We start from the raw sequence: 16,033 nt of genomic DNA on the forward strand, positions 1-16,033 counted from the left end.
AGGTAGTCTGAGTCCATAACTTATATCTCTTATCCATTATGCAAAAGGGAAAGCTTAAAAAATTCTTTCAGAGGTAGGGATGTGTGGGTTGGGGTTGGGGATCATCTCTGCAGTACTTCTCAAATGCCTCATAACGTCTACGTATATATCTGTTATATCCTATGTAATTGTGTTTTCTCTATGCTTGAAGAAAGTTCTTTAGTTTCCATAGCCAAGTGTAAACTAGCTTCTTTAAATCTTCCCAGCTTTGTAGATTGTGATCAGCCTGAATATTTGTTATTAATTGCCTAATGTTTGTATACTTCTATATTAGTTATTGTAGAGGATAAAGATAAGTAGAAGAACCAGTTTCTTTTTTCAAATAAACTGTAAAAGTAAAACCTTTATAAAACATGACAGTGTATTGGTTAATAAGCTTGGGGTAGTTTTAAAAAGTTCAAAGAAATTTATGATGATGGAATTAAAATATTATAGCTTTTAATAAAGTGGTTTTGGAAATTGTACTATAAAGGTTTTGGAAATAAATTCATCCACTAATTAAGCTATTTTTTTCAGCAACTACCATAAGACTGGTTGGGAATGAACTAAGTCTAAATAGAAACAAAAAAAGGCTGTGGCTTGTCTTTTCAATTTTGGGGTTTATTGTCCCTTCCCCTATTCCTCAATTGGAAAATAGCAAGGAGGGCATTAGGAGAAAAGTCAAGGTCTCAGGTAAGGGACAAACAATAAACATTAAATGGACCTTTGTGCCATTGAAAAATGGGTCTGTATGTCTTAAGGATATGAATTTAGAGAATGCTCCTCATAGGACTTGGTAGTAGAAATCTGCTGTGGCACTGCCTTGGTGTGCAATACTTAAAGCTCTTCTGTTGGGTGTAGCTATCAATTGGAGTATTGCTAGACAGATGCTTAGCTCTAGGTCCAGTTCTTGGACTATTCACACTTGGTTGAGTCCTATTTTGCTCATCTGCTTTGTAGAGCCATTCTTTCTACCTTTTCTATTTTCTTGTACCTACCTGTATGGATAGTTTTTATTTCATACCATGCGTAATTTTTATTAGAGGCATATGTACATCCCTAGCATCCCTAACTTTAGACTATTTCTCTTGTGTCTTTCCTCTCTCAGCTTTGACGATTTGTACATATATTTCATTTATCACATATGTTTTAAATTGTATAATATTCATTAGTAATCTTTACACTTAATAGTCCACTTCCATAACCAATAAATCCTTAATCTTCAGGTTTATGAGTAAAATGAGAAGGCTCCTACATATCAGGGATTTACATACATATTTATCTGGAGTACAGGAGTCTTTTGTTTGTACCTGAGAAAATGTGGCTAATTGATAAGAAGAATAGGAAAAGCAAGGAAAATTTTTTTATGGTGGGTGTTTGCATGGTGGTAGAGAAGATAATCAGATAGGTAGCAGGCAGTTACTAAAAAATTAGATAATCCGTTATTCGAAACTTGAAGTAGATGAGGTAAGGACTTGTTTGAAATAAGGGTTAAACAGGTCTTAAATAAATGTCACCAGGAGGTCAGGAGCTGAGATATTCAGACAGGAGAGTCAGTTATGTATCACTACCAATAAGGAGGGCACTAGAAGATGATGCCTATCCTGGGTCTAGATTATTCTTCAACAAGCTCTAATTTAAATCCTGTTAGGGCAGCTCTAAACCTCTGGTGAAAATCAGTGTACTACAGATGGTTTGGAAGTAGACTGATGGCATGAAGTTGAAGGTAGATACTGGCCAGCATGGGCAAAAAACACAAACGAGAACAAGGAAGAGATCATGGGAGAAGTTCAGAAGGCAAATGTAGCTGCAGTGAAGAAAGACCGTTGGGAAGAAGGATGCTATTGTGTTAATTAGTAAAATAATACACTGCGGAAGATTTTTGGATGTTAAGAATCTTGGCTAGGTACTGTGAAACCATCACATTTCTGAATAAGGAAAAGTAATTTGAGGGGCATTTATAATGATGAACTAGAATGTGGAGTTTCTACACCAACTTAGAGATTGTATTAGTTATAGTTCTAAGTTACAAATAACAGAAACCAACCATGACTGATTTAAGCAGAAAAGGAATTTAATAAAGAATATTATATATATTTGGGATATTAAACCCTCAACATATATATGATTTCCAAATATATACTCCCATTCTGTAGGTTGTCTTTTCACTTTTTTGATAATGTCTTTTGATGAATAAATTTTTTTAATTTTGAGGAAGTCCATTTTATTTATTTTTTCTTTGGTTGCTTGTGTGCTATTTGGTGTAAAATCTAATAATACATTGATTACTACCATGTCCTGAAGTTATTTCCCTATGTTTTATTATAAGAATTTTATAGTATTAGCTCTTGTAATTAAGATTTATAATTTTTAACAGTTTGAATTAATTGAGATGAGAGTCCACATTCATTCTTTTCTGCATGTAAATTGTTTTTAGCCTCAGCATCATTTTTTTGGGAATAGAATTATTTCCCCACTGAATTGACTTTCCACCATTGTTGAAAGTCAACTTGCCATAGAGGTATCGATTTATCTCTGGACTTTCAGTTATAGTCCATTGGTCTATATGTCTATCCTTATGCCAATAACCATACTGTTTCATATACTGTAGCTTTGTAGTCAGTTTTGAAATCAGGAAGTGTGGATCTTCCAACTTTGTTCTTCTTTTTCAAGATTTTTCTCTATTTGGGATCCTTGCAATTCCATATGATCTTGAGGATCAGTATTTCCATTTCTGCAGTAAAGACTGTTGGAATTTTGTAGGGATTGCATTGAACCTGTAGATTGATTTTTGAATATTGACATCTTATCAATATTGTCTTCCAATCCATGAGCATGGGATGTCTTTCCATTTGTTTAGGTCTTAATTTCTTTCAGCAGTATTTTATAGTTTCCAATGTACAACTCTTTCACTTCCTTAGTTAATTTTATTCCTAAGTATTATATTCTTTTAGATGCTGTTGTAAATGGAATTTTTTTCTTGGTTTCCTTTTCAGATTGTTTATTACTGTTGTATAGAAACCCAATTGACTTTTGCTTATTCATCTTGTATGCTGCAACTTTGCTGAACTCATTTTTTAGGTCTAGTAGCTTTCTTTGGATTTTTTGGGATTTTCTGTATATATAAGGGATAATTTTACTTCTTCCCTTTTCATTCTGGATGCCTTTTTTTAAATGGGTAATTTTATTTTATTTTTGTATCTTTAAAAAATGTTTTAGATTATGTAAATGTTACATAAAAAATATAGAGGATTCGCATATGCCCCACACCCTCCCTCTTCCACACTTTTCCCCTTTAACAACATCTTTCATTAGTGTGGTACATTTATTACAATTGGTGAATAAATATTGAAGCATTGCTACTAAGCATAGTCTATAGTTTACATTATAGTTTATACTTTGTACCGGTTTATGGGTTTATAGGTTTTGACAAAATGTGTAATGGCTTTTATCAGTCATTGCAATATCATGCTAAATAATGCCAATGTTCCAAAAAATGCATTTTACAGAAATATTAAGTCCTCTCTTTTCTCATCTTGCTTTCTCTAAGATTTTTTTAATTTTAAATTTTTATTTGTCTTTTTAAAAGATACATAGATCACAAAAAATGTTACATTAAAAAATATAGGAGGTTCCCTTATACCCCCCATCCCGCCCCACCCCACTACTCCCACATCAACAACCTCTTTCATCATTGTGGCACATTCATTGCATTTGGTGAATACATTTTGGAGGACTGCTACACCACATGGATTATAGTTTACACTGTAATTTATTCTCTCCCCCAGTCCATTCAGTGGGTTATGGAAGGATATATAATGTTCCGCATCTGCCCCAACATTCAGGACAACTCCAAGTCCCCAAAATGCCCCCACATCACACCTATTCTTTCCTCTCCCTGCCCTCAGCAAATCTCGTGGCCACTGTCTCCACATCAATGATACGAAATTTGCAGGGTGCCCAAGACTTACCTCCGGAGAGCCTCCATGTTGCTCAAATGTGGCCATTCTCTAAGCTAAACTCAGCATGTAAATGCATTACCTTCCCCCCAGCATGGGGCATGACTCCCCCATGCTGAGCCTCCTGGCACCAAGGGATTACTACCAATCACCAGTTGGTGATGCAACTAGAAAAAGACCTTGAATAAAAGGGAAATGGTAAAGACAAATGAGATTTTATGGCTAAGAGACTTCAACATGAGTCGGGAGGTCATCAGAGGGGTCATGCTTATGCACATCTCAGCAGGATCCCAGAGACAGCCAAATAGATACAACCCAGGCACTGGTGCTCCTCAGGGCTACAGAGACATACAAGTTCTGCAGTTGTGGCAGATGGCTCTGGAGTTCATTGCCTTGCCAATGGGCCCCACTTTGGAATTTGTGCTCCTGAGTGTGATGGAGTTGGACTCAGATGTGACCTTTCCGCGTATGCCTTCTGTCACTTTTATTGAACCTGTGATTGGTGCAGGGGTGGGTGTAAACTCAGGAGACTTGAATCTCTGGATTATCCATGTGCCATCTGGACCCCGAGCCTCAGCAGAGTTGCAACACCTTCTCTCTGGTTCATTGGACTTATCTAGGTGAGCTAACAGGGAGATGAAGATGGTCAACCCCCACACCAGGAAACCAAGATATCTACAACTGCAAGCAGGAGAATTGCATCCATCAGTTATGTGGGATCTAAGCCTTCTCTCGATTTAGTGGTGGAGTGGACATCACCATCCCAGGGTCCACAGGATGGAGGAATAAAATATGGATTAGAGGGGACTTACTGGTATTCTACTATAGAACTATTGTGACTCTAGCAATGGAAGAAATTGTATCCATTCTGGATGCCTTTTATTTCTCTTGCCTGATTTCTCTGGCTAGAACTTCTAGTACAACATTGAATAACACTATTGACAGAGGACATCCTTGTCTCGTTCCTAATTTTAGGAGGAAAGCTTTTTAGTTTTTCACTGTTCAGTATGTTATTTACTGTGGGTTTTTCATAGATGCCCTTTATCATGTTGAGAAAGTTCCCATCAATGCCTAGTTTTCTGAGTGTTTTTATCAGGAAAGGATGTTGGATTTTGTCAAATGCCTTTTCTGCATCAATTGAGATGTTCGACTTTTTTTGTTGTTTTTCCTTCATTTTATTAATGTGTGGATTACATCGATTGGTTTTTAATGTTGAACCACCCTTGCACCCTTGGAAAAAATCCCCAATTGATCATGGTGTATAGCCCTGTACTGTACTCTTAGATTTGGATTGCAAGTATTTTGTTAAGGAGTTTTTAATCTTATTCATAAGGGATATTGGTCTGTAGTTTTCTTCTTTGTCCTGTCTTTATCTGGCTTTGGTGTTAGGTTAAATGCTGGCCTTATAGAATGAATTAGGAAGTAATCCCTTCTCTTCTGTTTTTGCAAGTGTTTAAGAGGGATTGGTGTTAAATTTTCTTTAAATGTTTGGTGCTGTAGTGAACCTCTGGCCAAGTTCTCTGGTACTTTAAACAAGGAACGGCTTTCCTCCAGTTTCCAATATTGCCTTCATATTTCTACCAAGTGTCTTCAAAGCAATCTAGGCTTTTTTTAAAAAAATTAAGCACTTCATAATTCTTCCAACTTGTACCTATTACTTCCAGAGCTGTTTCCACATTTTGGTATTTGTGATAGCAGCACCCCAGTCTCTTGGTATGAAAAACCATTTTAGTTTTCTGGTTGCTAAATTAAATACCATGCAATGGATTGGTTTAAACAATGGATTTTTATTGGCTCACAGTTTTGAGGCTAGGAGAAGCCCAAAATCAAGGAATCATCAAGGTTGTGCTTTTTCTAATGGACTGTGGTATTCTGGGACTTATTGCTAGTGATACTTGGTCCTTGACTTTTCTGTCACATGGACTTGCACATAGTGGCCTCTCCTGGCTTCTCCCTTCTTTTCTGTATTTTGTTGACATTCAGCTTCTTTCTACCTCTGATGCTCTCTCTCTATATGTGATCTTCCCCCTCAGGCCTTCTGTAATAGGATTTTTAAAGAAGTTTTATTTATTTATTTATTTCTCTCCCTTTTCCCCCCTCCCAGTTGTCTGTTCTCTGTGTCTATTTGCTGCGTCTTTTTGTCCGCTTCTGTTGTTGTCAGCGGCACAGGAATCTGTGTTTCTTTTTGTTGTGTCACTTGTTGTGTCAACTCTCCGTGTGGGCGGCACCATTCCTGGTCAGGCAGCACTTTCTTTCACAATGGGCGGCTCTCCTTATGGGGCGCACTCCTTGCGTGTGGGGCTCCCCAGTGCGGGGACATCCCTGCATGGCAGGGCACTCCTTGCACGCATCAGCTCTGCACATGGGCCAGCTCCACACGGGTCAAGGAGGCCTGGGGTTTGAACTGCGAACCTCCCATGGGGTAGACAGACACCTTATCCACTGGGCCAAGTCCACTGCCTGTAATAAGATTAAGACCCATCCTGATTCAGCTGGGCCATACCTTAATGGGTCACTTCATCAAATTGTACTTTTTACAAGAGTTCACATGGACAGGAATGGATTAAATTTAAGAAGATGTTTGTCTGGGGTACGTGGTTCCAAACCAGCATAGTTTACAGCAATACATAGGGAAACAATAGTCTTTTCAATAAATGGTACTGAAACAACTGGTTATCACATGATGAAGCTGAATCCCTAACTCATACTATATACAAAAATGGATTATATACCTAAATTTAAGAACAAAAACTATAAAACTCTTGGAAGAAAACAGAAATAAATCTTAATGACCATGAGCTCTTCTATGGTTTCTTAGATATGACATAAAAAGTACAAGAAACAAAAGAAATACAATTTGTACTACATCAAAATTAAAAACTTTTATAATACCATGAAAAGAGTAAAAAAGAATGAGTGGAAATTTTTGTAAACCTTATTTCTAACAAGGAAGTTTTATGCAGTATATGACAAAAAAATCTTAGAAATCAGTAATGAAAAGACAACCTATTTAAAAATGGACAAAGGATTTGAATAGACATCCCTCCAAAGATATACAAATGGCCAATAAGCACATGAAAAGATGTTCGAGCATCATTTGTCATCAAGGAAATGTAAATCAAAACTACAATGAGATGCTACTTTGAACACATTAGGATTGCTTAAATTAAAAAGTCAGATAATAACATCTTGAGGATGTATAGAAATTGATATCCTTACACATTTATAAAGGGAATGTAAAACTGATACAGCTGATTTGGAAAACAGTTTGGCAATTCCTTAAAATAGTAAATATGGATATATCTCATGAATCAGAAATTCCACTCCTAGGTATGCATTCAATAGAAATGAAAACACATGAACATGCAAAAACTGTACATGAATGTTTGTAGCAGCATTGTTTATAATAACCTAAAAGTGAGGATAATCCAAATGTGCATATCCATGCAATGGAATATTATTTGACAATAAAAAAAGGAATGAAATATTGTTGTATGCTTCCACATGAGTGAACCTTGATAACACTGCTGAATAAAAGAAACCAGTCACAAAAAAACCCACATATTACATAATTCCATTTATATGAACTGTCTAGAATTGGCACATATATAAAGATTTGCCTAAGGCCTAGGTGAGGGAGCAATGGAAATGGCCGCTAATGGTTAAGGGGTTTCTTTTTGGAAGGATTAAAATGTTCTAAAGTTGATTGTCGTGACATCTGCAAAACCCTGAATATTCTAAAAACACTGAATCGATTACTTTAAAAGGTTGAATTTTATCTTATGTGAGTTATATCTCAATAAAGAAGTTTTACAAAAAGGTTCAGAACCCCTGGTTTTGAGTCTAGAGGAAAGGAGAAACCTACAACTTTTAAAATCGGTGGAGGGCCTATTGGAGAAATGTTTTAGCTGAATTAAAATTAATGGAATGAACTAAACAAGTAAGGGGATGTTAGCTCCTAACCTTTGGGTGAGTGGAGAACCTTTAAAATCAGTGATCACTTCTTTGAGAGCCTTTTTGGGATATCTTATTGATAATCTGAAAGTCTGTGTTTCTATTTCATAACTGGCAAGATAAACTGACCCAAAAAATAGGTAAGCTAACCAGTTTATCTCTTCCTACTTTAGATTTATGTTTATACAGTGTTTAGTACCACCTCCAGCCTTAGTTAAGACTTGCAATGTGGTTTGGATTATGGAAGGAAAAGGAGAAATATATACTTTAGATTATGTTTTAGTTATATAGCATACTTGTATTATTGAAAGCTATTGTCAGCAAGAATGAGAAAACCATTTTCTGGTAGCACATAGCCATAAGAAATGAATCAAAAATGTAAGAATACAGAGATTCTATTCTGTAAGAAAATACTTGCAGAATGTGGTACTACTTAAATGGAAGAATTACTCTATCAATTTTGGGTGATCCGTATACTTTCAGAAAGTACATTATGAACCTCTGATCACCATAACGTACATTAATACTGCTGGTGTTCTTTTTTCAACCCTGTATCATTTTTTACCATTATAGCAATTACAGAATCTTTTAACTGCAGGCCAAAATTATATAGCCATCTGCCCCATGTCCTACAGTACCTTCTGAACGATCCAGAACAGTGGTATTCTGGGACAAGTGTGTACATCTTGAATGCTTCAGGTAGTCAAAACTCCCTCTCAGATTCAAGCTGTTTGTTAATGCAGTAATAAAAAGTTACACATATTTTCTTGTCTTAATAAATTTTCATAGTAACAGGTCTCTGAAAAATATATCCTCATTATTCGTGCCATTTGTTGAATGTTGAGACATTTGCCTTTTGATATCAGTTCACTTGTTCTTCAACTGTATGTTTAAATAAGTTAGTGTCAGTTTAGCATATAGCTGACATCCTCAAAAATTAGTCTTTGCTAGTAATTTAACATAGATGTCCCTTCTAGGGAATTATTTTTTAACAATCTTCTGAATTATTCACATTATTTTTTTTTCAGCATTTATGTTGTTTCAGGTTTTCCTAGTATAGCATACAGTTTTGTATTATAATAGTCCACAGTTATTTCTCAAAGGAGATGCTTATATGAATCATTCACTTTCAACACATTTTCTCAAAACTTTGATCATTATATTCTGTATATAAATCATAAAACCAGTTTTGTCAAGATGAATGAACTCTTTTTCAAATGCCTGCTTATTTTTCCTCTTTTTGTTCTGTCATTAAAGAAAACTGATATATTTAAAAATACATACAGACAAGTATAACTTCTTTTATTTAGTACTTCAGGCTACCTGGACACCATTAGTAAGTGAAAAATCACATGCTTTGAATGTTTTTAAATCCAAGGGAGAATTTGTATATGTTGATATATAACTTAAATCCTGTAACCTGTTGTGATTGGTTTTTAGAAAGAATTTTCTGAGAAAATGAAGGCCTCTGGAACATTCAACATTGATGAAAATAATTTTGGAGTAGCGTAAGGCACTGTCATGAGGGACACCTACCATAGGTAATTTTGTTTGCTCTAAGCAACATTCATGTGCATTTATAATTCTAAAAGCAGTCTGTCTTCAGAGAATGAGTGAAATTTGTGTAAGAAGTCTGGAAGGTTCATGGTTTTCAGCTGTGCAAACATTTCCAAACTCAACTGAATTTACATTAATCTCTTCATTTAAATAAATACTCTTGTGTTATTTTAGGTGACTTCCACAGTTTGCTGTGGCAAATTCAGACAAGGTAGAATCAGTCTTTGGGCTTGAGTAGAATTGGAGAGGGATTCAATCCAATCACTTCTCTTTCCATGTGAAGAATTAAAGAGCAGATTAAATGTTGTGCCCAGGGCAAATTCAAGATCACTCCAGTTCTTCCTTCAGTTCTAGTGCTGACTTTGATGAAAAGATTGACTTTAAAAACCACTGTTAGAGAGTTTAGGGACTTTTTCTTAATACAAGTATTTTAAAAGTATTAGAAAATATCCTGAAAAATCTTGCTTATTATTTAGAAATGTACTGAATAGACAGAAAGATGTAGTCATAACACATCTTTTTTTTATTATTGAGGGTAGATTTCATTTAACTGAATCTAGTATATATAGAAACATTCAGAATGGTCTAGAAAAGAAAAAGAAAAAGAATTGCCTGATGAGGGAACCAATTGCATATGCAACTAAAGAGGGAGCCCAGTTTTCCATATTTCTCATTCATTCATTCACTGACCTCTCTAACCAACATTTGTGCTTATTATGTCTCAGTCTTAAGCTTTTTTTGTGAGGTGCTGTGGGCTAAAAGTGAATTTGGTATAGCCTTTGCACTTAAGAAGTCAGATTATAATGGTGGAGATAAACAAATAAATAATTAAAATATTGTTTGGAAAGTGTTATGATAGAGAAATGGACAAAGTATGCAAGACTGTAAAGCAAATGTTAACTTCATATAAGGCAGGAAGGAAGATTTTTGCAGTTTTTGAAAGAAAGATAGCTTCCATGTCACATGGAGAAGGGTCAGGAAGAGTGTTTCAGGAAGTGGATACAGTAAATGCTAAAGCTCAGGGGAATAAAAAGCAAAAACAAAAACAAAAACAAAATCAGGTTATATATGGGAAACCTTGACAAAATCTTTAAGGCAGGAGGTTTATGGATTTTGTGGTAGATGTTTAGCGGTTTCTGGTGATGAGAAATGAAAGGACACCAAGACTTATCCCCAAAAATATGTTTAATCAGATAACCTTATTCATTGGATATTTTTAGTGAAGGAGAGTATAGTTTAAATATCTTAATTTGAGGGTCTAGATAAATTATAAAACTTGATCACGATAGGCAATATAGAGAAGCACAGATTTTGCAGGCGAAACAGTTTACTTAGATTTTGGCATGATGAATTTGAAGGAGTTATGGAACATTCTCAAGGACAATTTATTTTGTACAAATTCATGTTTGGTCAAGTGGCACCTTGCTCTAGCCAGAGGTATATTATTAGACTCCAAAGACCACTGTTAAACTCTTTGAAAGTGAATCTAATGATGTTATTAATTTGATAAGATAGTCTTGCTATCCAAAATATGGTAATGGAGAAATACCATTTTTTGATAATAACAATATTGAGAGATTGCCTTTTGTTAATTTATCAAAGGTATAAAATACCTGACATCTATTTGTAAATTCAGAGACATTTTGGAATAACTGAAAAATTGACCATTGTATAGGGAGTTACTTAATGAGAATTAGTATTTAAAAAGCAGCCTTAGGGAAGCAGATGTGGCTCAACTAATAGAGCGTCCACCTACCATATAGTAGGTCCAGGGTTCGAACCCAGGGCCTCCTGGCCTGTGTGGTAAGCTGGCCCACACACAGTGCTGCTGTGTGCAAGGGGTGCCATGCCATGCAGGGGTGTTCCCTGCCCTGTGTGTAAGGAGTGCGCCCTGCAAGGAGAGCTGCCCTGCATGAAAAAAGCGCAGCCCATTCAGGAGTGGCACTGCACACATGGAGAGCTGATGCAGCAAGATGATGCAACAAAAAGAGACACAGATTCCCGGTGTTGCCGAGAATGCAAGCAGACACAGAACACACAGTGAATGGACGGACACAAGAGAGCAGAAGGGTTGAGGGGGGGGTTGGTGGTGTGGGGAGTGGAGAGAAACAAATAAATCTTTAAAAACAAACAAAACACAAAACAAAACAGCCTTAGGGTATTGTAAGGTAGTCAGCTCTGGGGCAAGAGTGATTCCTCCTTTGTAATGGCCAGGGTGACCATTTGTTGGGTGGTATATATACCAAGTCAATTTAGTTCAATAAACATCTGATGAGCATGAACCCTATACAAGGCACCATAACTAACTACACAGTCTTGTCCTTGAATATTTTCTCTTCTCAAACCTTTCTGTATCTTCTAATTTCTTATGGTAGTTTACTTTTGGTTTTTGAGGCACTGTTAGGGCATGAGCTACTTGTGTCATATATTGTTTCAATTACAAGGGCTTCCAGAACACATATATCCAACAGGTTATATTTGACACTTTGACACTGTGAATGAACTCATGGAGAGCTTATTGAGCAGTCACACTGGGGATACTGAATCAGGGAATAGGGATCTCAGTTGTCTGTTGTTTTCTGCAGCAATTAAGGTTTTTAATATGTAATAACTGCTTGGTGTGATCATGAGACAAATGACTGGCATCAAGAGATCCTACCTCTGATTTAGTACCAGTGATCTGTGATACAATTTCAGTGGAAGAGTTTCCTCACTTATTACAAGAGTTTCCTCACTTATTAAATGAGTAGAACAATGATTTTAACCATCACATGCATATATGCACAAAACTTTATATATAATTTCAGGAAGTTCACAGAATCACAGAAGTACAGCAGTGGACACTGAAGTATATAACCTCAGGAATTTCTAGTTCTAAAATTCTCTACTTGTAAGATGTTTATGCTCTTAAACTCTATGATGCTTTCTTTTCTTTTGGTAGCTGCTCTTGGTGGGGCAACTCTGGCTCCTCTAGGGTGGCTAATGAACAGTTAGCAGCCTAGCTGTGTTGATTTGTTCCATGGCATCATTAGGCACCTCTCAGTATTTCCCAGCTTGTTCTATAAATGTATTGTCTCTACTACCCTGAAATTTTCTCATTTGATGTATTCTGAAAACATTGGACACATCTCAAAGGACTGAATATGCCAAGGAGAAAATGCTACTTCCATTAGTGCTTTGGCATTCTCTGTGTTGATATTAGATGTTGATAATGTATTTGGCTCATTTCTTGGCTATTTTCATGATCTAACTGTAGGGGTTCATTTTTCCTTTGCCTAGGTTATAGGAAAGAGATGTGAATTCTCTCCAAATGCTGAAGAGTGTGTTCATTGATGTCAGCTTATGTTATATCTTATTTACTTATTTTTTGACTTGGATAAATTGCGGAGGATTACTTGGCCCTCTATCCACTGAAGCAATAATTTGTTTGATACTCAAGGTAGGAGTTGTTAGTCTTTAATTATTATCAGTTAAGGCAGCGCTAAATTCTACAGTTTCCAACTCAGTTTATTACTATCCTTGACCTGATGGTTGCTGAAATAATAGACTAATTAAATAATACTGAACCCAAACTGTGTTGGAACATTTCCATGCCTCTTCCTTTTTACCTTTACAACCTCTTAAGTCCTGCAGAGCTCCTCAAGGGCTATAACACTCTAAGAAGCTATGTGTGAGGCTAATGACAGTAAGATCTAGCCTGAATCTGTTTATTAATGCTTTAATGAGTTGCTCCTAAGCTTTCAAAATAATAACATAGCTAGCATCGAGATACATTTCTTGTTTCTCCCATTATTTACCTGCTTCATTACTTGCTCATGAAAAGAAAAAGTGATTATCTGATTAAGTTAGTTATTTACAAAACGCCTATACATTTAGAATTGACTGCCATAATATTATACTATTTAAATAGTATAGATAATATGCAAACAGGCAATACTTTAGAGAATCATCTCTTTTCTTTGATTACATAATAGATGGATATCATTACCATATATTCACATTTATATTGTATTAAAATTTGTCCAGTCCTGGGATTTATGTCAGTGGGTCCTAAAAGATGAGATTTTCTTTGCAACCTGAGTTATGTTATTTTAATGCTACTAGTTACTTTATACTTACCGTAGAAATTTTTTTCCTTTACTTGCTCCTAACTCCTTTGATATGCTTCCTTCTAGATCACATTGTGACTTAAATATACCTCTACATTTCATTATCCTTATACTCACCACATTTTTTGAAATTTATCTTTATAACTGTGCTCCCTACTAGATGGTGAGGGCCTTCTTGATGACCTCCTAGATGGTGAGGATTTGGTTTTATCTATCTTTTTATTTTTTAAACTTGGCATAGACTATACTACTCAGTAAATATTTTTTGAATGCATAAGTGATAGTTCTACTCCTGTTGATTGCTTATGATGATATTCAAAGCAGAGCTTTGTGATGATATTCAAAGTTATGGGTTTTAGACTAAAATATGTGACAATGTATTTTACTCTAACATTTTCAGTACTAGACTCTCTTTAATTTATTTATTTATTTATTGGCTCCCTTGTCTGTTTACTCGTTGGTTTTGCTCATTGTCTGTCTGTTTTTTCTTTAGGAGGCACTAGGAACTGAACCCAGTACCTCCCATGTGGGAGGCAGGCACTCACCTGCTTGAGCCACATCTGCTCCCTGCTCATTTGTTTTTGCTTGTTGTTGGCTCATTGTCTGTTGGTTTTCTTTAGAAGGTACCAGGAACTGAACCCAGGACCTCCCATATAGAGGGCAAGTGCTCAACTGCTTGAGCCATATCCACTCCTGCAATAGAATCTTTAATATCAAAAATTTTAAATTATAGGAAGCAGATGTAGCTCAGTGGTTGAGTACCTGCTTCCTATGTATGAGGTCCTGGGTTCAATCCCAGTACCTCAAAAAAAAAAAAAAAAAAGAAAAAAATTTAAAGATGAGTCTGATAAATAGTGTCTTTGGAATTTAAACAAAACATTTTCAAACTAAACATTATAAATGGTTCAAGAGAAAAATCAGCAAATCCTAATGTTTTAGTGCCCTTATTTCTTTTCTTTTTCATTTTTAACAGCTCTATTCAGGTATAATTGACATACAATAAACTGGACATATTTAAAGTGTACAATTTTTCATAGGTATACACCCATGAAGCCATCACCACTATCAAGATAGTGAACATATCCAAAAGTCTCCTTATGCCTCTTTGTAATTCGTTCCTCCTGCCCCTGCTTTCAGTCAGTTCCCAGGTAAACATTGATCTGTCACTATATATTAGTTTGCATGTTCTATAATTCAATATAAATGGAATCTTGTATTATATACTCTTTTCTGGCTTCTTTAAGTGTAATATTGAGATACATCCATGTTGTGTATATCAGTAGTTTATTGTCTTTATTTTTGAGTCATATTCCATTATATAGATATGACATAATTTTTAATCCTATCTTTGTTGTTAAACATTTGGGATTTTTCATTTGGAGCTGTTACAAATAAATTTTCTCTGAGCGTTCATGTACAAGATTTGTACGGAAATATTCTTTCATTTCTCTTAGGGAAATATGTAGGAGTGAAATGGCTTATGTAGTTGTATTTTTAACTTTTTAAGAAACTGCCAAACTAGTTTCCAAAATGTCTGTACCATTTACATTTGAGTCAGCTTGTGTAAAAGTTGCAGTCCCTTGATAATCTTACTAATGCTTGTTATGATCAGTCTTTTTAATTTCAGCTATTCTGATATTAGTGGTGTAGTATTATCTCATTGTGATTTAATCTACATTTCCCTAATGTCAGTAATGTAGAGCATCTTTTCATTTGCTTATTTCCTGTCCATGTATCTTCTTTAGTGAAATCTTTTGCCATTTTTTTTTAATTAGAGAATTTGTATGTTTACAAAAAATCATGCAGAAAATATATCTCACACAGTTTCCTCTATTATGAACACTTTGTATTAGTGTGGTGATTTTGTTGCAATTGAAGAAACACTGTTATTGTAATTAAACTAGTACCTATAGCCCATAATTTACATTAGGATTCACTCTATTATATCCTCAGTTCAGGGATTCTGCCAGTCTGTGTGAGTTACCCTTTCCTTTGCTACAACTTGGAAAATCCTCAAAGTAGTTATTTGGGGAATTGTGGATCTTACCTTGTTTGTTTCCAGTCTTTTAGGAATTATTGCCCTTTGTGGCCTGATATCCAGTGTCTTGAAAACTGTTGTTTCATATATATCTTATTTTGTTAATGGGGGTGAGAGGTTTGTGTAAAACAGGTTTCTGTTTCTGTTATGGTCAGAAGTGAAAGCCTCCAGTTCGTGATATTTTGAATTTATTTTGTTCCTTGTGGTGAGTTTTTTTATCTAACACATTTTGACATACATTCTTATGTGGTCTACTCAAGAAGTTATTAAGTAGCTATGCTAAGATAATTCCCTGGCAGATGGAGAACTATGTTTCTACCTTTAGAATCTCTGACGTTGAGGTTATTCCATTTATGCTTCAAGAGCAGAACTTTAAAACTTCAGTGAATTATTAGTGC

The 16,033-nt window shown here is 35.4% G+C and overlaps 1 protein-coding gene across 1 annotated transcript in view; it reads left to right on the forward strand.

Annotated features, from left to right (window-relative positions):
- LOC139438838 (uncharacterized) overlaps positions 1 to 16,033 on the forward strand; it is a 396,979-nt gene that overhangs the window by 65,133 nt on the left and 315,813 nt on the right. The gene's annotated exons all lie outside the window — the stretch shown is intronic.

The sequence above is a fragment of the Dasypus novemcinctus genome, chromosome 4 (assembly GCF_030445035.2).
Source record: "Dasypus novemcinctus isolate mDasNov1 chromosome 4, mDasNov1.1.hap2, whole genome shotgun sequence".
Lineage (NCBI taxonomy): Eukaryota > Metazoa > Chordata > Mammalia > Cingulata > Dasypodidae > Dasypus > Dasypus novemcinctus.